Source organism: Protopterus annectens, chromosome 13.part0, assembly GCF_019279795.1.
Source record: "Protopterus annectens isolate FY-2018-M chromosome 13.part0, PAN1.0, whole genome shotgun sequence".
NCBI classification, from domain to species: Eukaryota; Metazoa; Chordata; order Ceratodontiformes; family Protopteridae; genus Protopterus; species Protopterus annectens.
This window is the reverse complement of record NC_056747.1, coordinates 210067733-210093419: the sequence shown is the minus strand read 5'-3', so window position 1 is coordinate 210093419 and position 25687 is coordinate 210067733.

The following is a 25687-nucleotide window of genomic DNA, read 5'->3' as shown; positions in this document are numbered from 1 at the left end:
AAGTCGTATTCTGTTTGGGAACTTGGCATCCCCTCCAATCAGCTGGACCAAATATTAGCCAATCCACGACTTTTATTCTAATTAGGGACCTGACCTCCCCTCCAGCCAGTAGGCCCAACTAGAAGCCAATCAGGAACCATAGCCTTACCCCCAATCATAAGGGATGTTTTCCACCACAGTCCCTTGTCTGGGGTTATTTAACCAGCTAGAACTGTAATGGTTTTTCAGGAAGAAACATTGTATCTGAAGTTTGACAGATGAACGCACTCATTACTTTGAATAAACTGGACAACACTAGGCTCAGAGGAAGATTGCTTCATGTTTTCATTGCTTGATTTTTGAGAATGTATATTTCCTACTCTGGTTAGCTGCCTGGCTGGAAAATTCCTGCAGGAATACAACAACAGATTACTGTGAACAGAGTCTTTTTTACTTCCTGGGGAGAACCGGCCACTCTACAGGGTATGGAGAGCTTATAGGGGGATCTGCTCCACAATGGGTAGCCTATGTTTTCTATAGACTTTATAGGAGAGATCTCTGTCTTGCTTACTCTATCACTAGGGACATGATTATCTTAGAATTCCTGCATCTCCAAGTCCAGTGGCTCCATCAACATTAGAACCAGGGGCCAGCAGATAAAGAAAACACAGTGGAGGCAAGAGGCTTAGAACCCAGTGCCTCCCTAGCCTCTGGAATAAGTGCCTCCTGCATATTAAGCAGTACAACTCAATTTTTTCTTCAGACAGAGCCTGGATGAAATGATGAATTTTCTCAAATTTACTCTGGGACTGAGTAATAGATAATAGATACAGAAACCTGATCACATCAACACAGATTACTTAAAATTCATGGTATTCCTGTTGCAGTAGAGTTACTTGTTACCTTCAAGCCAGATGTTTTGTTTTGAGGTAAGAAAATAGTTGAGAAATGCAACCAAATCAGACTACCAAACCCTGTGTAGTGATAAGTATGAGGCATGCATCATAAGAAGGAACATAGAGGTTTTAAATTTCCTTCCGGAGGTAGAACGCCTATTCGATTGCACTGACAGTTCCATTTCTGAAACCAACATTTCATATATAGTATCACTTGATTATGGCTAAATTAACACAGTACAGATATAAAAAAACAGTGATTTACATAGCTTGGCCTGTAAAAAAAAAAAACTGATAAACAGCTTTAACAGAATACTTTTGACCATGGTTTCCCCACTAGTTATTACAAGCCTGAAGCAACTGCACTTAACAGTGGTTAGGTCCATCAAAGTAAAAAAAAAAAAAAAAAAAAAAAAAAAAAAAAAAAAAGTTCAGACTCTGTATCTAACTAAATTTATGATCTTCTCAAGAGAAAAAAAATCCATACTCACTAGAATTTAGACAAAATGAAAATACTGCAACAGCTCAGAAAAACGTCTTTGTGGGAAGTGCAATAGACGGATAGAACAGAAAACAATGAAACACAGGAAGACTGGTTTCCCCATGCAAAGGAAGGTAGTGAGTGATGAAAGTCTAGAGCAACCTTACACAGAATTTAAAATACTGTCTCAAAGAAAAAAGACCAAAGGCTACAACCTGCAGTGCATTATTCCTTCATAAATTTTAGTTAGAGCAAACACCTGAACCCTTCTCTTCTATTCCCCTCTTAAGGTTTGACTAATTCATAAGCAGAATACAAACAAGTAAAAGAAAGAAACTTGTTTAACGACTCCATTAATTACTGCATGAAATCTATTTTATATTGACTCAGTGATGAAACTGATTATGCATAGACAGCAGTAGTAGGCATGCAGGGTAAACGTGCATAGACAGCAATAGTAGGCATGCAGGGTAAACAAACACCTTGGAGATGTTGGAAGTGTGTGTGTGTGTGGGGGGGGGGTGCATTGGGATAAAATGCATCTGATCAAATGTAACAAAGCAGCTCTGACTTTGCTTTACGTTAAGGAAATAAATTGCTCTCCAGTGGTAATTTCATACAGATACAGTTTATTATTATTTTTTTAACAGATTTTTTAAAAATAATTTTTTACAATATTTCATATGGCTAATTGGATCATTCAATTTTTCTTCTACCTTTAAGTAAGAAAGTGTGCCCCCTGTTTGTTGAAAAGATGTTTAGTATCCAGTATAGTTGCTGACAGGGTAGAGAAAAACAGATTGGCAAAATCCATTGTTATCATCCATCAGAAGGAAACTGTATAGTTTTAAGATTTGTAGAAGTCATGATTGTTAGTAATGTTCTAGCACTGCTTTGATAATGCTATGGTTATAGGTGGCTCACAAATGGATGCTTACTAATGATCTTTTACTGGGTTACGTGGTATGAAGTGATTACAGGAAATGGCACACATTTGAAATCTGACATTCTCTGCTTCTGCACTTCTGTTTTACTGCATATCTGTTTAATTTGTGGAACTGCTTTTAGTCTCTTTTTTGTTGTCAGAGCTGAATATCTCTTAATGTTTGTGACCTTTGGAGCTTGTAATGAAATCTGTTGTCTAGAGAGGCCTGTTTCTTTGTTGGGGAGAGAATCAGTCTGGTTTGTTCTAGCTAGAAGCATTCCTGCAACATTATTATTTTGATTGGATAATTTGGCTGGTTTCTGTTTCTCTGCCTTTAATAGCCAGTGTTTTAAACCAGTTTGTACTTGTTTGCTCAAGCTGTTCAAAGCTGCTGTGAGACAGGCCTTCTACCATTTGCTATGCTGTGATATTGGAAAAAGATAAGTGCTTATTTTCAACTGTTTTCAACACTTCCGTTTTATTGCATTATCTGATTTTTAGATCCCACCCGCCTATGCTGTGATATTGGAAAAAGATAAGTGCTTATTTTCAACTTGTTTCAACACTTCCGTTTTATTGCATTATCTGTTTTTTAGATCCCACCCGCCTGCACAGCTGTTGTTGTGGTCTTACAGCCTGGTGGCTTTGAGTTGCCTGCCTCTAGTATAAGGTTGATACTGGACACTCCCCCAGTCACATGACATCAGCTCATTCTACTGTTTATAGTGAGAACTTTGTAAAGGCCCACCCCTTTGGCTTTCTCAGGCTTGAATTATCTTATCTTCTGTCTCCTCACTTTCTACTAAAAAAAAAAAAAAAAAAAAAAAAAGTACCTCTACCTACTTCATTTTGCTGCTTGTGGTTAGTTCAACTGTATTTAGTTTGCCGTATTTATTACTGCTTGTTGGTAGCTTCATTAAATTGATGACAGTATTCTACTGAATTGCTTCTTTATTTGTGCTGTTACTGTTGTGATTGTGAGCTACTGTTTAAAGCAATCTACTGATTAACTATATTTCATTGCTATCTACTGCAATTCATTACTGTTTAACTGTATTTTTTATACTGTGAGTTCTATTCTTTTGACTATGTGATTAATCTGTGCTTCATTGTGAGTTTTGTTTTTACTGTGCTCTTAACCTTAAAATTGAGTAGCATAGTCTAGATACAGGTTTGCTGTATCCAGAGCTTCAGCTGCACGGTTTTTAACCCTTTTTGAGGTATTCCAGCTGCAGATTTTCCCTTAGTACTTGTGTTATCATCTAGTAGTACTACTCATAGACCTTCCTCCCTTTACCCTCTTAGCGCTTAGTTTCTGACAAATATGGATGGACAATTTCCATATTTTCTCCTGACAGTCTGGTTGATATGGGCATCCTGAGACAGTGTAGCAACTGCCTTATGTACACAGACAACACTGCTGCTACCACCTAGGAACACAATTTGTGAGAGATGCAATTACATCAAGCACCTAGTGTCATTGATCTCTCCCCCACAAACCAGTATATCTGGCACTGAGAAGTTTGGCAAAATGAACACCACACCTCAAACACCACCCACACCTACACAACACAGCCCCACATATGGGGAGGTCCTGAACAAAAGCATACCCAAACAAAAGAGACCTCCGAGGCATAAATGCATGTGAACTCCACTGCCCACCACACCACACATAATCCACACACCTGTTTCTCACAGCCACTAAGGCCTAAACATAAACCCAACATATTAGTCATAGGAGACTCCATTGTGAGACGCACAGAGTGCCCCTCAATAGGCTGGATAAGGAGAAAGTCATCGTTGGTTATTTGCCAGGTGCCAGAATCTGCCATATCACTAGTGCAGTCAAGTCTCTCAACAGGTACTATTATAAGTCTGTCATAGTCCATGTTGGAGTGAATGATTTGAGATGTACCTCCCTGGACTATATGAAGAGACATGATCGAGCTCACAAAGTACGTGTCCCAGACAGGTATGTTCCTCGCCTCAAGCAGCATTTTACTGTCACCCAGAATAATGCCTCAATACAAACAGAAAATGATTAACTTTAACAATTCAATTAGTTTCTGGTGTCATTCCAAAGGGATCCAGTACCTGACAGCCTGGGATGATAGGACTGACAAAGCACAATGCTTTGCCAGAGATGGTCTGCATCTGTCCTTGGGCTTCAGGCTCCTGGCAAAGGCTCTTGCCTCCCCCATAGTGCCTTTTTTAGGCATTGACATGAAGTCAAACCTACCAACATGAAAATTTCATCAAAAAAGTAAATTAAAGATCATGCTAAACTGCACTCATTGTAAGCATTCTTAACCCTGGAAGAAGCAGACATTTGTGCAGTCACAGAAACCTGGTTCAGAGCTGTGGAGAACACCCCAGCCATACCAGGTTACTCATCCCAGCCATACCAGGTTACTCATATCATTCATTCAGACCCCAAATTGTGGGCAGATATATATAAGAGATGCACACCTCTAGGCTGGTCAAACAGTATGATGCACAGGAAACACTCCAGGTGCAGTTAATTGCCAAGACCCCTATTCAAATCATAGATAGCTACAGGCCTCCAACTCTGACTCAAGATGCCCACTCCACCTATCTGGACCTCTTTGAATCTATCAAGATTCAACCCTTTACCCTGATCCTGGGTGACTTTAACTATCCAACCATAGACTGGAAGAAATACTCATGCCAAAGCACAAATGCCCAGAGATTCCTTGATTTTCATCACTGCAAATACCTTGGACCAGTTAGCTGACACCCCCACAAGAGGTGAAAATATCTTGGACTTGGTATTAACCAACATGAGTAACCACTGTAGCATCTCTACAGTGTCATCATCCCTGGTAAGATCTGGCTACAAAGCAGTCACTTTAGAAGTCACCATCACCCCCGACTCCCCCCCCCCACCCGCAGCTAGGGTCAAATAAAAAACTTCTCCAAAGCTGATTACAACCTCCTGAGGGAAGGTATAAACAGCTTCACAGCCCCTTCCCCTCTATAGGACCTGGCACATGTGTCTAAACCTACACCAAAGTACTATATGAGCATTTATATAGCTACATGGAATCAGGAATACCAGACAGGACAAAGTTGTCATCCTCAAGGAAGAGTAAACCTGTCTGGTGGACAACTACAATAAATAAACTCTATAATAAAAGGAAAAAATTGCTGTCCAGGACCAAGAAGGAGCAGGTACCTAATTGGAAGCAATCTTGCCTTAGCCTGAACAAGTAAAGAAAAGCAGTAGTGAAATCCTCCAAAGCAAACTTCGAGTCCAAATTGGCCACATCTACTAAAGACAATCATAAGGCCTTCACATATGTCTGCAATCTCAAGGGAAGCACCCAGATCTGCTCAGAACTGGTGGTCAAGGACACCACATATACAAATGCTGTAGATATAGCCAACCTGCTGGCAGACAGGTTCAGTTAACTTAACCCCCCCCCCAATCAGTAAAACAGGACATCCCCAGGACCTGCCCCCCCCTCCCCTTATCTCTAGAGAGCAAGTCATCACTACCCTTTCAAAGGCAAAAAATACAGCCTCCATGGGACCTGATAACATCCCAGGCTGCATCCTACATGAACTCAGCAGGGACATGCAGCACCATTAAGGACCCTATTCGACCAATGCCTGAGTACTGGTTTCATCCCAGCCGATTGGAGGACAGCCACTGTCATCCCTTTGCACAATGGTGGAGCATTCACTGATCCAGGAAATTATAGACCCATAAGCTTAACTAGCCTGATCTGCAAGGGCATGGAACAGATTATCATGGACCTCATTAACAAGGACATTGGCAACATCCAGGCACTTGATCCCACACAGTTTGGTTTTGTCAAGTGGAGGTCATGCCTGTTAAATTTGGTCGACTTCTCTGAGACAGTCACCAAGGCCATAGATGAGGGGAAGATGGTGCACACCGCCTACCTTGACCTGACCAACACCTTCGATACTATTCCCCACTCAGGCATAATAGATAAACTCTCTCAATTAGGCATCAATCCATATGTTACAAGATGGGTGCATCAATCCATAAGTTACAAGATGGGTGCATCAATCCATATGTTACAAGATGGGTGCATCAATCCATAAGTTACAAGATGGGTGCATCAATCCATATGTTACAAGATGGGTGCATCAATCCATATGTTACAAGATGGGTGCATCAATCCATAAGTTACAAGATGGGTAGCAAACTGGCTCACTGATAGAACCCACCTAGTCAAAATAGGAGAAACCACCTCAAGTAGTAGACCTGTAACAAATAGTGTGCCCCAGGGATCGGTCTTGGGGGTCTCTTCTGTTTGGGATATACTTCTCAGAGGTGCAGGCCAAATCTAGTAGTGGCCTATGGCTGGCCAAGCTTGCAGATGACTGCAAGCTGAGTGCTGTTATCAATTCCCCTAGTGATGTGGCCATCCTCCAAGAGGGTCTCAACCAAAGAAATGGCTGGTGCCAGACACATGGCCTTAACCTGAATGCCAAAAAATGCATCATCATCCGTTTTGGAAAGAATGACATCCCCACAAATTATCACATTGCGTGCTTAGTACCTTATTATCAATCAGTCGTGAGGGACTTGGGCATCCAGTTTGATGGTGAACTGTCTTTTGACCACCATATTGCCTATGTTGTATGGAAAGCTTTCTACATGGCCCACCTCATTAGTAAGGGTATCTCATCCAGGGACAGGGTGGTAATAACATCCCTGTATTCTTCCCTTATAAGACCCATTATTGAGTACAATGCCCCTTTTGGCATGTACCTCACAAAGCACATGCAGCAGCTGGAGAGACTACAGAGGTTCCTCACCCAGAGAAGCCAGGGCCTGAAACATCTACCCTACACAGGCTGAAAGCCTTTTCCCTCTACTCCGTCTCCTATAGACTCTTCAGAGGTGACCTCTGTCTGGCATACAAAGCAATCACAGAGCCTGCCCTGATGGGACTGCTGCATATCCGCAAGTCAAGATCCACTTGAGTAACCCACACGCGCGAACTCAACCTGGTCTGTGACATCAATAGGACTTGTTGGTGGGACAGATTTGTGTCCCAGAGACTTCCACTTTTGTGGAAAAGACTCCCTCTCCACGTAAAGCAGAGTACCTCATTAAACCTTTTTAAGTGCAACCTCGATAACTGGATGGGGAACAGAAAATACACCCCTGGGATTCCGCCTGTGCCCCTGCTGGACAGTGGCATCGGGTGCTGACTTGTTGGAACATGGGCTAAATTCTTGACTAGGCTTGTAAAGGCCTCAGGGCCAATACCCTAGTGACTTCCTATGATAAGGGAAAAAGGCTGGGAAGTTACAATTTGGCAAACATGTTCTGTTTGATATGGAAGATTTCATGGTACTTGTCAGTGAAGGGTAGGTTATACCAGGCTGTTGATATTGTGGACTATGTGAAGCCTAAGTAATGATCCCAGCAATGTACCCAAACATAAATTAATATCATAGGTTCATAGGTAGGTACTAGGCTATCGGCCCAAGGGCCTACATAAGCCTAGCCAACAAGGTTTCCTGGCTTACGCCACCCAAGAAAGTTATTTTCCTGTGCCACGGTCGAGCAAAGACACAAGTGATCCACGGGGTGTAGTTCCTATTTCCCATCCACTCATCAAGATTTTTCTTGAGTGCTAATGAAGAACTTTGCTTGACATAGATGGGTAGCCTGTTCCAGAGTATGGGAATCTATCCCTCCAGCATGTCCTGTTTATTGTGGTGACAAGGTTTAGGTCCCTAGAGCGTGAAACTCAGAGCGATTGGGATTTCTTTAGGTGTAGCATGTCCAACAGCTCTGGGTTTTACATAGCTTTATATGTTAGGCAGAGATCACCTCGGAGTAGGCGATATGCTATGGAGTAAAGCTGGAGTTTTTTGAGGAGGTCAGTGTAGGGCATTTGTTTGAAGCCAGTAATCCTCTTTATGATGTACTTCTGTGGCCTTTCCAGCTGCTGCAGATGTCTTGTGAGGTACATTCCAAAAGGGGTGTTGTACTCTATAATGGGTCTAATGAGTGTCGAGTAGAGGGGAACAATTACCTCTTTTTTTTCCTGGATGAGAACCCTTTTATGATGGTGTGCCACATAGAAGGACTTCCTGACTACTGTGGTGATGTCACTATCAAAGGAGAGACTACTGTCCACCTGGGTCCCAAGGTCTCTTATCACACATTCCGTGTTAAGTAGATTGCTGCCTATGTGGTAGTTCATGGGTACAGAGTTTTTACCAAAGGGAATGACACCACTTTTTGGCATTGAGCTTGAGGCCATGGCTCTGACACCAGACATCTGTCTCAGTGACGCCCTTTTGTAGGATGCCCACATCATTTGAGGACATGACTATGACTCCTAGTTTGCAGTCATCTGCAAACTTCATTAGCCAGAGCCCTTCTGTGTTAGCCTGTACTTCAGAGAAGTAGATAGCAAACAGGAGAGGTCCCAGGATGGAACCCTGTGGTACTCCACTTGTCACTGCTTTGAGGTCAGATTTGGAGTCCCCATCTTTTACAGTGTGGGTTCTGTCAGTGAGCCAGTTGGCAACCCATCTTGTGACGTAGGGATTTATACCTAGTTTAGTGAGTTTAGCTATAATTCCAGAATGGGGGATGGTGTCGAAAGCCTCAAGATAGGCTGAGTGAACCACCTTACCCTCATCTATGGCTTTGGTGACTGCCTCAAAGAAGTTGATCAGGTTCAGGAGGCATGATCTGCCTTTCACAAACACAAACTTTGTGGGATCCAGAGTTTGGAGGTTACCAATGTCTTTGTTTGAGTTCCATGATTATACATTCCATGGCCTTACAGACCAGGCTCATCAGGCTAATAGGTCGATAGTTGGCGGGATCAGTGGTGGCTCCCCCTTTGTGGAGTGGGATGACTGTTGCACAAAGCCTGATGCGAGGCTATTATTGAACATGGTCATTAAGTGGGGAGCCAGTTCATTCTGAAGTTTGTGTAAAACGCAGCCTGGGATGTTGTCCGGTCCCATGGATGCTGTGGTTTTGGCTTTAGAGAGTGCAGCTTTTACCTGCATAGTTGTGATTACAGGGACTCTACATTCTTCCAGTATAGATATGCGTCCTTTAGGGGGTGGGGGGTAAAGTTAGCACTGAACCTATCTGCCAGGATGTCGGCAATATCAGTTGGTTCTGTAATTTTTGTGCCTTTGTGCTGTAACTCAGAGCAGATCTGGGTGATGCCATTGAGATTCTTGACATAGCTATAGAATGCTTTGTGGTTGTCCTTAGAATTCATGGTGATTTTGTTTTCGTAGCTAGCTTTGGAGGATCTTATAAGGCATCTCAGCTTCTTACTGAGGCTGACAAGGGAGCTCCTCCACTCATGGGATTTTACTCTCTTTTGCAACAGTTTCTTCCTTCTGTTGTACAGTTTGTTTATGGCAGGAGACCACCAGAGTGGCTTCCTTATTTTGTAAGATAGCGTCTTGGTTCTGTTTGGGATAGCATGATCCATTCACTTGTGTAAGTGCTTATAGAGTGCATTTGTGTAGGATTCAGCAGTTGTAACTGTATTGTCCATCTGCATGGGTGTCATGAAGTTCACCACTTCTGTCTTAAGAAGCATGAGGTTGGCTTTGGAGAAATTTTTTACCATGGTTTCCTTAATGGGGGGTGGGGGAGGGATGTGGATATCAAGGGTGATTAGCTTATGGTCAGATCGGACCAACCCAACGAGGAGTTGACTTCAGGTGTGGAACACCGGTCACTCATGTTTGTAATCACCTAGGTCTAGTATATTGTTGCCCCTGGTGGGGGTGTGCATAAGTTGATCCAGGGTATTGGAGTTTATGAATTTCAGAAAGCATTGAGCTAAGGAGTTGGTACATGAGTAGTTTTCCCAGTTAATGGTGGGTTAGTTGAAGTCGCCCATTATTAGGATGTTTGGTTGAACCCTAATATTTTCCAGTATGTCAAGAAAATAGGAGTGGGAATCCTGGGGCATGGTGTGGAATCTGTAGCAAGCTACAATTTGGATTGCAGTTTTGTCCAGAGTTAGTTGCACTTGGATAACCTCGGATGCATTATGCTGAGCAGCTAGTCTGGAGATGTGGATATCCTTAATGAATATGGACACACCTCCACCTTTGGTGTTTTGGTCCAGGTTACATGGCCGAAAAGTGTGGTATGAGTTATAGCCTAGTAGTGCAGGGGTGCTGTCTGGAGCCTTGAACCAGGTCTCAGTCACTGCACAGATATCTATGTTCTCCATTTTAAGGAGTGCCTCGAGTGAGTGCATTTTGAGATTTAGACTTCTAACATTGAGTAGCATTACCCTCAATTTTTGCTTGCCTGTTCCTATTATGATGGTGAATTTGTTATTTGAACCTTGCCTAAAAAAGGCACTATAGGGGCAGCAAGAGCCTTAGCCAGTATCTGGAATCCCAGGGGCGACAGGTGCAGGCCATCTGTGGCAAAACATCGTGGTCTGTCGACCATGTCATCCCAAGCAGACAGATACTAGATCCCCTTAGAATGACACCAGAAGCTTAGCCAATTATTGAAGTCAATCATTTTGTACTTGTACTGTGGTATCATTTGGGGCGATGGCAGAATGCTACTCAGAGCTAGGGTCATACCTGCCTGGACTACAAGATCGGAGAGCTCTTCCATGTCTCTTTTCATGTAGTCCAGGGAGGTATGTCTCAGGTCATTCACACCATCATGGACAATGACAGAGTCATATTTGTACTTGTTGTGGAGTGATCTGACCTGAGTGTGTGGGTTATATGGCGGATCCTGGCACCTGACAGGCAGCTGACAGTAACCTTCTCCTTGTTTAGCCTGGTGAGTGGGACATCAGTGTGCCTGACTATAAAGTCACCTATGACTAGTGTGTGGGTACGTTGTTTTGCCTTATTGGCTGTGGTTGAGTGGCACACTGAGTCTGTGGACTGTGTGTCATTTGGGTTGTGTTGGGGGATGGAGGTTGCTTGCGTTTCTGCTTTGAAGGTCTCTGTTGCTTAGACAGATTATTATTGAGAGCCTCCACGAATGTTTTTGTGTTACTATGTGTGGATTTTGGTGGTGTAGATTTAGTGAGACTATGTGATGAGTGTGGTGTGGTGCAAATGTCCTCATGACTGTCAAGTTCAGTCTTGGTTGGAGAGAGCTTTACCTCCAGTTTGGCTAGATAAGTGCATCTCTCACAGGTTGTAGTGTTGGGTGGTAGGAGGAGAGGGTTGTCTGTGTACATGAGGCAATTTCTACATTGCCTGAAGTTGCTCAGATTCATCAGATAGACCGGAGAGAACACTGGGAGTTGACCCTTGGACATGTCTGAATAAAAAACTATTTTCCTCTAGATAAGTGAGGAATGTGAGTACAAGAGCTGTTTTTCTCTAAGCAAGTGAGAAAAGTAAGTACAAAAACTGTTTTCCTTCCTTTAGGTAATGAGGAAGATTGAGTGCTATAGTAATTAGTAGCTTATTTAGTGCTTACAAGTTCTGAACAAGTACTGAGCATGAATAAGCAAATTTAAGTGCTAAAACTAAGAATCTGTATCTGCACTAGATGAGTTACAGGACAGAAAGTTGAGAGAGATGGAAGAGATTGCCCAAATGGCCAGTAACTACAATTTATGGGCCAGAACCACTCCTTATGTGGTAGACAGGTTACCTAGTGCTTACCACTCCCACTGATGAGCTAGAAGGCTTCCTTCCAACACAGAATGGCTTGGGGGGGGGGGGCTCAGAAGCTTACATACAGTCCTGGATTCAGCAAATCTGTATCTGGAACACTAGTTACAGGAAAGGTAGGAAACAGGCTTACAGTTTTTTTTTTCAGAAAAGTAGCAAAAACAGCAGTAAAAACAATTAATATCCAGTGCAAGATAGCACATTTGAGTATGTAGCAGTATTAGACCAAACACAGTTTAAAAATGCAATTTAAATTAAAAAGGACTAAAAGCAAGTGCAGAAAGAGTTTATTAGGTAGAATGTGGTAAAGAGATGGGACTGGGGGAGTGTCCCAGATCAAATCTACAGTGGGACGGGCATCTGCAAAAGCCACCAAATTTAAACTACAAATCAAAAATAGGGCGGGTGGGTGGTAAAAACAGTTTCAACAGAGATCTAAGCAACAACTAACAGTACAAACTCTAAAACCAAAAAAATATACTCAGCTCTGTATATTTGCAGATCAGTCTCTCAGAACAGGGAGACAACCGTTTCAACAGAGATCTGAGCAACAATTAACAAACTCTATAACCAAAAAAATATATACTCAGCTCTGTATATTTGCAGATAGTCTGGAAGGCAGTCTCTCAGAACACAGGTTCCAGCAATTAAAATGCTTAAAATTAAAAATTAAAATGATCAGGCCCTGACTTTGTTTTCACCTCTTTTCATGACGCCAGACTGTGAGTGTACTTATGACTATCCATTTAGCTGTCCAAAGTTATGCTTAAAAAGGGTCCTATAGTTGCATTATTTACCTCTAGTATATTCTGTAGGAGTATTCTCTGTCAAAGATCTCTACCCCCATCATCAGATCCTATTAATTTTTTGGTGATAATTTAGGTCTTTTGAGTGTGCATTTAGGGTGTTAATTTTGTGGATGTGTAGGAAGTTACTTAGGACTGGAACTTTCAAGGGTCTGTAAGCAAGATAGAGACCCCCTTTCAATAGTTGGCAGGAAATGGAAACGAGTGAGGGTGCTTTATGGTAGTCAGTGTAACTCAAGGAGGAAGGATGACCTGTTCTTGATTTATTTTATTTATATATATATATATATATATATATATATATATATATATATATATATATATATATATATATATATAGTATATATTTTTTAATGGGCATGCTGAGTCAAATGCTTGGGTCATATGCCTAGCCAAATATATACCAAAGAGAGCACTGTATTCCATTATCGATCTGATAAGGGAAACATAGAAGTGGGACAATTACTTTTTCTGGATCTAGAATATATGCCCTTGTGATTAGTCCTAGTATAGAAAAGGATTTCCTAACAGTAGTCACAAGGTGACCAAGTGTTGGCTCATTGTCAATGAAGACTTCACAATCACTAATCCAGTAATATTTTAGGGAGGTGCTGTTTATTACATAGTGCAGGAGGGCTGAGATTTGCTAAAGGACATCATTTTACATTTTTTGCCATTTAGTTTGAGGCGGAGGTCCAAGCACTATTTGTTAGCATGACTTAGACCCTCCTGGGCAATATGTAAATCTGGAATAATTGACAGTTCCAAGTTTGCAGTGATTGGTAAAGCTTCATCATCCACAGGCCTTTGGTGTCTGCTTTAACATCAGAGAAGTCGATACTAAAGAGGAGTGGTCCTAGGATCGATCTTTGAAGGAAACCACTGGTAGCTGCACTTAGTTGAGTATGTGCCTGCAACACTAACAGAATGGTTTCTGGTTGTAGGGGAACATTTTATTGAAAAACATACAAATGGACAAGCACTTCATCCAGGCCTTCTTGTCTGCCTTACACCAATTGCTTGACAAGATGCAAAAAAAGAACTGTAAGACAATGACCAATTGCAGACCAGATTATTCCTGTGCAGTTGCCATACAATCATAAGCAAAAAGTTACATTTCCCATTGTGAGAGTGAAGCCACAATGTCACAACAGCATGCAAAACTTTGTCAAAGTCAATGATCACCAGGTGCAAAACATACACACCTCTGGATTGTCAAATAGTCCATATGAAAACCATAAACAGTACTTAAAATCTTTGTCTTATTTTGTTTAAGCCACATGTGTTTACCAAACATCACTACTTTGTAAGTGCATACAAAAAGGAAGGTATCAGTTTACTGCCATGAATCACAAATGTTGCAAAGAGATGTGTAATGCATAAATAAATGCACAATGTATAAATAAATATTCATGTGCTTCACTGCAACCCATGTATAGTTGGCTTACTGGCATTGGGGATTTTATTCAGGGTCACTCAGCAAGCCTTAAGCTTTGGGCACTACCTGGGAAGTGCATGCCTGAACTGATGGTAGCATTGCCTCCCATCTGGTATGATGTGGATTACTGAAAACATACATGGCCCTATATGGAGAGCTGGAATACAACAGCCTACAGGGCAGACACAGTAAAATTATGGCATGGTGCAATATAAACCCATATATTAGGCAGAAAAATAAATATAGGGTAGCATATGGATGAAATGTAGCTGTCTTAGATGGGTACCAATTTTGTTAAAGTATAATAAAATGAGTGAGCACTAAATATATTCACATTAAAATAACTGTGGGGGGTGACCTAAATAGAAAACTATGCCATGATCTGATTTCTGCTGTCCCCAACTATGGAATTTAGAATGAGTTGTTTACAACTCCAGTTTCAAAATATATTGTATCCAACATGTGGTTCAGATAGGCTGACATAGTGCTTCTCTGTTCAGTATGATTATAGAAACTCGCCCATTCATTTAAAAAATATGGTGATAATGTTGAGCCCACTTAAAAAGCGAAATAAGGCTCTTGTACCATTCATGAGGAGAAAAATAGAACCACCAAAATAATCAGCAGTTGAAGCTGGAACATCAGTCTCTGAAATATAGGAATGACTACGGCATCTAAATCTATGCTCTCCAATGTCCCAAAATTGTCAAAATCCTCCAAGGAATCAAATGGTTTACACTTGTCCTAAAAACTAACTGAGAACTACTCACTAAACTTTTCTACGTTTTGCTTCACTAAGGTTCACTCTGAACTGCTAATAATGCTCAAAACTGAATCCTTTACAACAGCAAGATGTTCATTTCCAACTCCATGAGGTGTGATATCCAGGATCAGAGAAACAACTTTATCCTCCGAAAACCTACTCCTAACCTCAGTACCATAATACATGTATTATTTTACTGCAAACCATAATGGAGGAAATAAACTTTAGTTCACCTCCTGCTGGAAAAGTAAGACAGCAGTCTTAGAGTGATTCCCAGATTTCCCCTAATACGTACCACTTAAGGTCTCTTCTGAGAATGGGATATAGGCTCAGTGGGATCCAGTTAATCAAACATTACAATTTATACATGCACAGCTACAAAGAAGAAAGTGTCCTACTAATGTTATAATATACCCAGATTAAATCCAATTTACACAGTTGTTTTTTTAGATGCACCAGCAAGAGAACCTTCATCTGCAGACAGCATTCTGACTGCAAAAACCAGTGCGGTGCAGTATGTGGCGAAATGTTTCAGATGCACAGCATTTTACATCGGGAACATGACCAGGACCTTGTGTAAGAGGATCTCTGAACATGTATGCCACTTAACAAAGAAGTGGACCAAAACGCAGTTTACAGGCACCCCAAACTGGCATAATCCTCACTAGAGTAGATTTATTTTACATGTACTGAATTTAAACTCCAGTCCCTTTCTTGCCTCTGAAAGAAAAGTTTAAAAGTATACTACAATGCAAGGAATGTGAATGGCTAAATACCCTGGACTTCAAACACACACAAAATTAATCAAAAGCCACTTCCAGCTAAGACCACTGAGTTACAAGGAATATTATCCTACAATTTTTCTTTCTATATAAAATGTTGGGATCATTGTATTATCATTTTTATTTCAAATCCATCTTTATTGGTCACTTTTCCCACTGATTTTCTCATTTTCAGGGTTGGGACCTTTACCTTTTTCATTTCCTTTGTATGTTGGCAACCTTTCCACTGTACACAGATTTACTGCAATCATTTTCCAGCCAACATCTTCTATATACTTTATTTCATATGGTTTAGATGTCACAGCTGTAAGATGCTCTCACTTTGTGTTTACAATATTTCATTTTCTAGCCTATATCCTCATTGGCCATGCTTTTTCAGTGAGATACGGGCAATATTTTCTCTAATAACATTTTCAATAGCATGGCAAAAGATGCTATCTTGGAACTTAGCAGTGTTATGTTATGTTTTTTTTTTTTTTTTTTTGCAGAGACTGGGTTCAGTTCCATAAACTCTGAAAGCTCTTCATCTCCCCTGGAATCTGGATACTTTGAAAATATAGGACAGTTTTCTCCTTTCACTTAATTTGTTTTTACTTTGTGTGTAAATATATGTATGCTGTTCAGGATTTCATACTGTCTCTGATTACTGCTATGTAGATTTTTATTGTATATATTTTTCGAGGGGGTTACATTAAGTTTTGCGTACATCTTTTGCTAGCTGTTGCATCTATCTTTTTTAGTTTTTCAGCACATGTCATTCTACTAACAGGAAGACCTTAGTATTACCACTAAAAATAATTCCATTCCAGGTACCCTGCCCTTTAAAAGTAATTGTTTATTTCCAGGAGTCTCTAATCTTACTCCTCCAACTCCCAGCTTCATTTCTTTTAAGTTGATGGATTTTATTGCATGCCACAATCCCAACTATCCTCACCATTTATATACTTGATTAAACTTTCATTTCATGGGATTGTTACTGTTTTCCCTCTAGTTTTTACTGTTGCCAAAACAGCAATTGTTTTCCTCCAGCGTTGTCTAACCTCACTCCCCAAACTTTTTTCTTAAGTCACAACACAAACATTGTAATTTATATGTACGTTTGTCTGGCTGAAAGCTATTCCTGTTAGTATTAACTCCATGTTTAAGTGTTATTTCATACTTTCCCCCATTTAGTTGTAAGTTTTTTCTTAGTTCTTTTGTGTTATATCTAACCCACACTCCATACTATACTTTCCCCAATGCCATCTTTAACAGCAATACATTGATTTCATGTTGACCTCCCCCCCCTCTTTCATGTCACATGCCACTAAAAGGAAGGAAGCCCTTCCTAGTTTGAAAACTCAAATCCATTTTCTCTACCTCTCAATCAATCATTTTTAAACATTTTAATGTAATTTATTCACCAATGTTAATGTTTTAGTTTATCCCCCACCCCACATAGGCTAAAAACACCATACTTGCCTTGCTTACCTCTTTCTACTCATGTTCTCCTACTTCCCACCTATTGCATTCAGTTTTCTCATTTTCACCCTTGGGTCATACTTCACATGCTCTTATCTACCCTACCCCTTGACTGACAGCTGTAGCCTTTCTCCCATTGCTACACACCATTTAGGTGGGGTAGATAGTCTTCCATCATGAATACACAAATAAGTAAAACTTTCAGCAAAAAACTTCATCTGTTTTCTATAAAAAAGTTTTCACTCACTTGATGAAATCTATATCTAACAAGCTTATTTCTATTAGTAAAAACACTTGTCGGATATTATAGTGGCTTAATAAACCCCAAGCATCAGTGCCAAACAAAAATTATATGCAAAATAGTGACACTGCCTAACTGGACACTGAATTTTAACTAAGTGACATGACAAAATAACACTCCCTAGAGTATTGTACAATAGAATGTAGAACAAATGGCTGTGGAATCACAAGGAAAATGTAATCTATTAAGCAATACACCAACTTTCTCAAAATTGCTTCATCGTACAAACAGACTCCAAATTTTTTTTCTCAGGTGGATGGCAACATTTGGAGGGGTAATGAAGAAGAAAGGGGTACCTGGGAGCATATATTCTGAGTTTAATGGATTGGCAGACTTAAAAACTTCCCGGCAGAGTACTTCATCAGGAATACTGAGAAAGCAAATGAATGTAAGTTAGAAAATCTCTTGAGCTGAGACACAGGATCTGAATTGCCTATATATAATAAGGCCTTAAGTTTAATTCTGGTAGCTGCCAAAAGCAGCAATTACTAGAACATGGAAATCTGTCTAAACCATGCGTGAAGCAGTAACTAAGATAAAATAACATGAAGAGGGAGCTTTATAAAATGGTAAGAGTAAATTACATGGAAAAAAATGGAAATTGTGGGAACAATACATGCAGAAAAATGTTTTTGAGGGGGAAGGTGGTTTAAGAGAAGGCAGGAATTGAACAATTTAAGTAATGCTGGTTTGATTAAATTGTATAGGATAATGTATGTGATATATGTTTATAACTGTGAACTTGCTAATATGGTTTGATTACATTTATATAAATGTAAGTTTGCCTATATCACAAGTGATAATTCAATAAAGGGGTTTAAAAAATTGCTTCATTGGGTTACCATGAATTGTGTATCTGATGCAGTACAACCATTATAGTTTGCTTCATATGTTAATAGATGCTATGTTATACAGTGTTCACCTCCACCCCTCACCTGTATATTATCTTGTTACTTTTCCAATTCCCTCTTTTCTATCCCCCTTCACCAATCTTACATCACTTTCATGTCTACCATCCTTTTCTTTCCTAAACTGAATCTGCCTTATTCTTTCACATAATTATCTATAAACAGTCAACAGCAAGTTCAATGCAACAGCCAATTTGTTTTTAAATTTTATGTCCTTGATGTATATTGATTGTCTTACTAGAATCTTTGTATTCTATCCAGCTAGTATATGTTTAACATTTTCTTTGTTAACTTTATATCCTTGTTACACTTAATAGTTATTTATTTAATTATTTTTGCATGGAACTTTTCTCCCCGGGCCTCTGAAAAAGGGCCCTTACTCAGTCAGACTTATCCATGTTAACAAATGTCAAAATAAAATAATACATGCAATGAGCAGCCTTCATATATCATTTAAATTAGGTGCACTTCTGCTCATGTGTTTTCATACTGTGCAAGTTTTGTACTTAACTAATCATACCTTTCAGAGACATACTCACATCTACACACAATTGCATGCATGCTCACATACAGGCACACAATCTGTATATTGCTGAGGTCATTTATGCCTAAAGGTCAGTTTCACTGTTGAATTAGACTGGCATTTTTCTCCTAACACATTACACAATAAAAAAAACTAAACATTATCCTTTTTTTCTCTGCTGCTGAGAACATCTACTGATTAATCTCATTCTTCATGTGATAAACTATTCAATTGCAACAGATAAAGGTTCCTGGGTTATATAACACAATATGATTCAAAATGACTGAATGTGCTGAAGGAGAGATTGACTGACTGGTTATTGCTGAATATGCAGACCTGCTGTCATTCTCTGCATTATTTTGGCATTTTCTACAAGTTAATGTATCATAACACACAACTTATTTAAGTTGCATTCTTCTGCGGCAAACAAAAGCCTAGAAGCCATAATGGATATAATGTGGAATATATCTTAATTCCAAACTGAAATGGGGTGGCATAGTTCTCCCCCCCCCTCTGATTACCAGAAGAACATATTTTGTTTGGAGAGAAGAGAAAAAAAATGCTACATTGCATCTGTGATGCCCAGAAAATGCATGGCGCCCATTTGTAGTTCGTATGGTCATAGGTAAGTACTAGGCTAGTTGGCCTTGTGAACCATTTTTAAGCCTAGCCAATTTCCCTTTCAAAGGTGATAATCAAACTTTGTACCTTGTTTGTCAGATGAGATTAGCACTATTCTACCAACCCTTAACTCTGTTTGTATAGCTGTATTGTACCAATAAGACGCATTATCATGAATCAATATGATCAGAAAACAGTGCTGCCAGCACATACTCTCTAAAATCAATTCCCCTGCTAGAATTCTGTCATAACGTGTTGCATTCTATTTCTTTACTCATATTTAACGCTGACAGAAATTTCATGCATAATTTGATGAATCACAGCTTTTAAACAACTGATTCAAAAAGACAGATTATACATATATTTGAATAAAAATGGCCACTTGCTTTTCATTTGCTAAAAGTGCAAAATATATTTTATACTTGAGACATCAGTCATGGAATTGGTTAGTAATAAATATATACCACGAAGAACTCTTGCACTTAAAGTAATGTTTCATCTGGGAAAGCAATGTCTCAAAAAGATTAAGGCCAAGATTCACAAACAGCCCATCAATGACAGTAAAGTTGCATCAAAAAGGGCCTTTTAATGCAATCGTGGGAAACGGCAATTCTAAGCCACATTAGCTGCAATGAGGAAAGATCTTGTTACTGGCAAATCTGCATCTGAAATGCTTGGTTATTACTGCAAGCAATAAGAAGTACTTTATGTGATGCTCACTAGTAATCACGCATGCATCATATTGGCACAAGCATTGCCCTCATTCACCCCCTCCAACATGCGCACATTCAAACACACACCACACTGGCATACCTCTTACCAGCATAACTCTCACCTGAATCGGGGACAAACCTAATAAGAATGAGGGACAAATCCAGAAATCAGGAACACATTTAAAATGCTAGTACTATTAACTTGAGATGTTGATACAATAAGAGTATGAATTAATAAACATTTTCTGAAGTACAAGTTGCCACCTTTCTCCAAAACGTCACCATTTTTACAAAGGATAAAATTGGAGTCAAAATCAGGGAAAGTTGAGAGGTATTCTTACCTGTTTCAGAGTTAAGAATGTCCCTAATGTTGCCTCTTATTTTTCACTCTCCCTTGTAAGTTGCACATGGTTGCAGTCAGTCAGTAATGCCAGCTATTAGTGTATCATTTTTCTTATTGCTCAGCCTCATGTTCACTGACAACCCTCTTCTCCTAGCACATAATTCTTCTACTTGCGTACATCTATACCAGTAAACTGGGATCCATGCTCTCTCGAGCCTCAGTCAGTACCCCTGACAAAGATGAGATTGCCAGCACAAACACACCACCCACATTACATAGCCAAGCACAGCTCATACCCACGTATACAGAGGTCCTCAATAAAAACTTACCTAAACAGCAGAGACCTCCAAAACACACTCACATTCCACATACAACACCAAACACATCACAGACAGCAGACAACATACCAGTGTTTCTCAAACACAGCTCATAAGGCATAACAATAAACTCATACAGCCCATAAAGCACAGCATTAAACCAAACATACTAGTCATTGGCGACTCAATTGTGAGACATACTGAAGTCCTCCTCACCAGGTTCGACAAGGAGAAGATCACAGTTGTCTGTCAGGTGCCAGAATCTGCCACATCATGCATGCAGTTATGTCTCTCCACAACAGCTACAAGTATGACTCTGTCATTGTTCATGTTGGTGTGAATGACTTGAGACATACCTCCCAGGACTATATGAAGAGAGACATGATTGAGCTGTCAGAGTATGTGTCCCAGGCAGGTATGACCCTAGCCCTAAGCAGCACCCTACCTTCAAGAATGATACCAACAAATAAATAATTGACTTCAACAATTGGCTTAGTTTTTGGTGTCATTCCAAGGGATCCAGTATCTGTCTGCCTGGGATAACATGGTTGACCGACCTCTATGCTTTGCCAGAGGTGGCCTCCACTTGTCACCCCTGGGGTTCAGGATTCTGGCCAAGGCTCTTGCCTCCCCATTGTACCTTTTTTAGGGATTCAGGATTCTGGCCAAGGCACTTGCCTCCACCATTGTGCCTTTTTTAGGCAATGTCCCACAGACGAACCTTCCAACATAAAAGATCTGTCAAAAAGCAAATTGAACGTCATGCTGCTTAACGCTAGGAGCCTTAACCTGAAAATGCACTCACTGGAGGCTCTCCTAGCACTGGAAGATGCTGACATCTGCGCAGTCATGGAAACTTGGTTCAAAGCTGCTGAGAGCACACCTGCCTTACCCCAGGCTATTCCTCATTCCACACATTCTGACCCCAAAAGGAGGTCAGGAAGACTAAGGATGGTGGAGTTTCTATTTTCATTAAAGACCAGCACACCTCCAGACTGGTTTGCCAGCATGATGCACTAGAACTTCTCCAGGTGCAATTGATAATTGGAAAGACACCCATCCAAGTTATAGTCAGCAATAGAACCCTCCTCCATGACTCAGGACACCCACTCTTTTACCTGGACCTACTCGAATCCATCAAAGTACCCCTTAACACCCTGATCCTTGGTGACTTCAACTACCCCACCATAAACTGGGTAAACTATTCCTGCTCTAATGCACTCACCCAACGATTCCTTGATTTCATCAGTTCTAATGCACTAGACCAGCTTGTCTCATCCCCCACAAGGGGAAATAGCATTCTAGACTTGGTTCTCACCAATATGGGTGATTGCTGCACCACCCCCATAGTAAGTTCTTCGCTGGTGACATTAGACCATTGGTCTGTCTCATTCGAAGTGTCTGTCCCGTCCAACCCCCCACCAGCCATAACCAGGCTAAAAAACTAACTACAGCCTTCTAAGGGAGGGTATCAGTAGCTTCACACCACCGCCCCCCTCAGAGGATGCAGACAAATATGCTGAACAGTATGCCAGTGCAGTATACAAGCACCTGTACAACTTCATGGACTCAACCATACCCACAGTACTAAAACCTGCTCCTCAAGGAAACCTAAACCTATGTGTTGGACATCCTCTGTCAACAGGCTTTACAACAAAAGGAAGAAACTGTTGTCCAAGGGTAAAAAGGCACAACATCCCAATTGGAAAAACTCCCTCCTTAGCCTCAACAAGCAAATTAGATCGCTAGTGAACCTCCAAAGCCAATTATGAATCGAAACTAGCCTCTGAAACAAAGGCTAACCACAAAGCCTTTTTCAGTTATGTCAGAAACTGCCATGGCAAAGCCCAGGTTTGTTCTAAAATAGTTCTTAACGGTGCCACTTTCACTAATCCTGTTGACCTAGCCAACCTGCTAGCAGATGGGTTCAGCTCAAACTTCACCCCACTGTCCCCCTTAAAAGGCCCATTCGACATCTCTTGATACTTGCCCCACACCTCACATCTCTGTAGATCATGTTAAAGGCCCTATCCAAGGCAAAGAACACAGCTTCCATGGAATCTGATAGTATCCCAGGCTGTATTCTGCAACATCTCCATAAAGAACTAGCCTCACTATTGAACACCCTATTCAACAATGGCCTTAGTACAGGTTACATTCCAGCAGAGTGGAAAACTGCCATTGTCATCCTTTTGCACAAAGGTGATGCCACTACTGACCCGGGTAACTATTGCCCCATTAGTTTGACAAGTCTGATCTGCAAGGTTATGGAACATATAATTATGGACCTCATAAACAAGGACAAAGGCAATCCCAAAGCACTTGACCCCACCCAGTTCAGATTCGTCAAGGGCAGATCTTACCTGTTGAACCTGGTTGACTTTTTTAAGACTGTCACCAAGGCACTGGATGAGGGAAAGTCAGTACACACAGCTTAACTTGACTTGGCCAAAACCTTTGACACAATCCCCCACTCGGGCATCATCGAAAAGCTAACAGAACTTGGTGTAAATCATTATCTCATCAGGTGGGTGGCCAACTGGCTCACTGAGAGGACCCATAAGGTCCAAATAGGTGCCACTACCTCCGATAGCAGACCTGTCATTAATGGTGCCCCCAGGGATCTGTCCTGGGACCCCTATTGTTTGGCATCTACTTCTCTGAGATCCAGGCAAAGACAAAAGGCCTGTGGCTGACCAAGTGTGTGGATTACTGTAAGTTGGGTGCTGTCATTGAGTCCCCAAATGATAACATTCTTCAAGAGGGTCTCACAGCAACAAATGACTGATGCCAAAGTCATAGCCTTAAGTTAAATGCAAAAAAATGTATTATCATACCATTCGGCAAAAACACGGCACCTAGCGGCAACCACCTAAGCACACAACATGTGGTGAGAGACCTGGGTACACAAGCTGACCGCAATCTCTCATTTGACCATCATGTAGTGGCAGTGGTCAGAAAAGACTTTTACTTGGTTCATCTCATAAGTAAAGGGATTGCATCCAGAAAACAGGAGGTTATTACCTCTCTGTACTCCTCCCTCATTAGACCAATAATTGAGTACAATTTCTCGTTTGGTATGTACCTCTCCAAACACCTGCACCAACTGGAAAGACCACAGAAATGTCTCACAAAGAGAATCCATGGCCTCCCAACACCTGTCCTATGTGGACAGGCTCAAATCACTATCACTCTACTATGTATCATACAGATTGCTCAGAGGTGACCTGTGCCTCACCTACAAGGCAATCTCAGACCCTGCTCTACTAGAGATGCTCCATATCCATACGTCTAACTCCTCACATAGTACCTGATCAAAAGACTTAAATCTAATATGCGACATTAACAAAACCTGCTGGGCAGACAGGTTTGTCTCCCAGAGGCTGCCCCATCTCTGGAATAGACTCCCCATACACATCAAGTAAAGTATGTAGCTGACCCTCTTCAAGTGCAACCTTGATGAGTGGATGGGCAACCACAAATTTGTCCCAGGGGTTCCACCTATGTCCCTCATTGACAGGGGTGACAGGTGCTTGTTGTGGTTTCTTTTCTGGGGATAAACTCTTGGCTAGGCTTGTAAGGGCCCTAGAGCTATTAGCCTAGTAATCTCCTATGATCCTATGATGATGCAGGCCTGTTACTCTAACCTTTTAAGTGGATTAAAGTAATAGTGAAAGACTTGTTTTGTCTTTTAGTGTCTCTCTCCCTGCAGATTTTTCCAGAAGTCTGGAGGATAGCCTTTATAAGTCAGGGACTATTAGTGTCCGCCAATAAAATCAGGTATTAGAGTTTTATACTTTTTTGTTTTAAACGCCTTTATTGAATTATCATTTGACATAAGCAAACTTACAAGACTTTTTAGTCTACATAATATGCTTTGTGATGCAAATCCTGTGTTCTGTTCATTTTGTAAGTAGATTAGGGTAATATGAATGTCCTTGGTGTCTTGTGTCTTTAATGCTGCAAAACCTGTTGTTCCATTGACCTTTGATGTGACTTAGGGTAATATGCAAAAGTTCTTGGTGTCTAGTGCCCCCCCACCAACAGTTGCAGCATTTGCTTGTTAGTTATCGAGAGTTTAGAGGTATGAAAGCATACCCCACACATACACACACACTTGGGTGTACATGCAGACACAGATATAGACACTCACTTCAGACCATTTATACCCACAACACTACCTGTTCTCTGAACTCCAACTTACCTCTAACACGATCTCAACAATTGAAAGTAATGGGAGAATGAGAACTTTTTGGCTATGTTAATTAACATGGTTGGTGGTAGTGACTTATGCAGCCAAGTGGGTCTGTAAATCACTTGGTTGTGTAAATCGCTTAAAGCAGGCATCTCTGGGAGAAAGCACATGATTCATTATGTTGTCACAGAGGATTAAGGCCATGAGCTGAAATTCCTGTGGTGTAGGATTTGATTCCCTGAACCCTGGAGGCTTACTGTGTGACCTTGAGCAAGTCACTTAACCAGACAGTAGTTGGGGACTACTGGGATTTTGGGCTGGCCTCCTCAATTGTCCCCTGGATTGCAAGCCTAGTAACTATGTATGGTTCACTATTGAAATCGCGAAGGTCCATTTAGCTGAATACGGAAACGTCAACACATATACGTCGAACCGTGAAAACACTGATTGTCCTGAAGTGCGAAATCCAAAATGTTGAATCGTCATGGTTGGCCCTTCTGCGGTATAGCTCTATAAGGTAAGTGTGCGATAGTTATGGACCTTAGGGTTAGGGTGCAGGTTAAGGTAAGTGC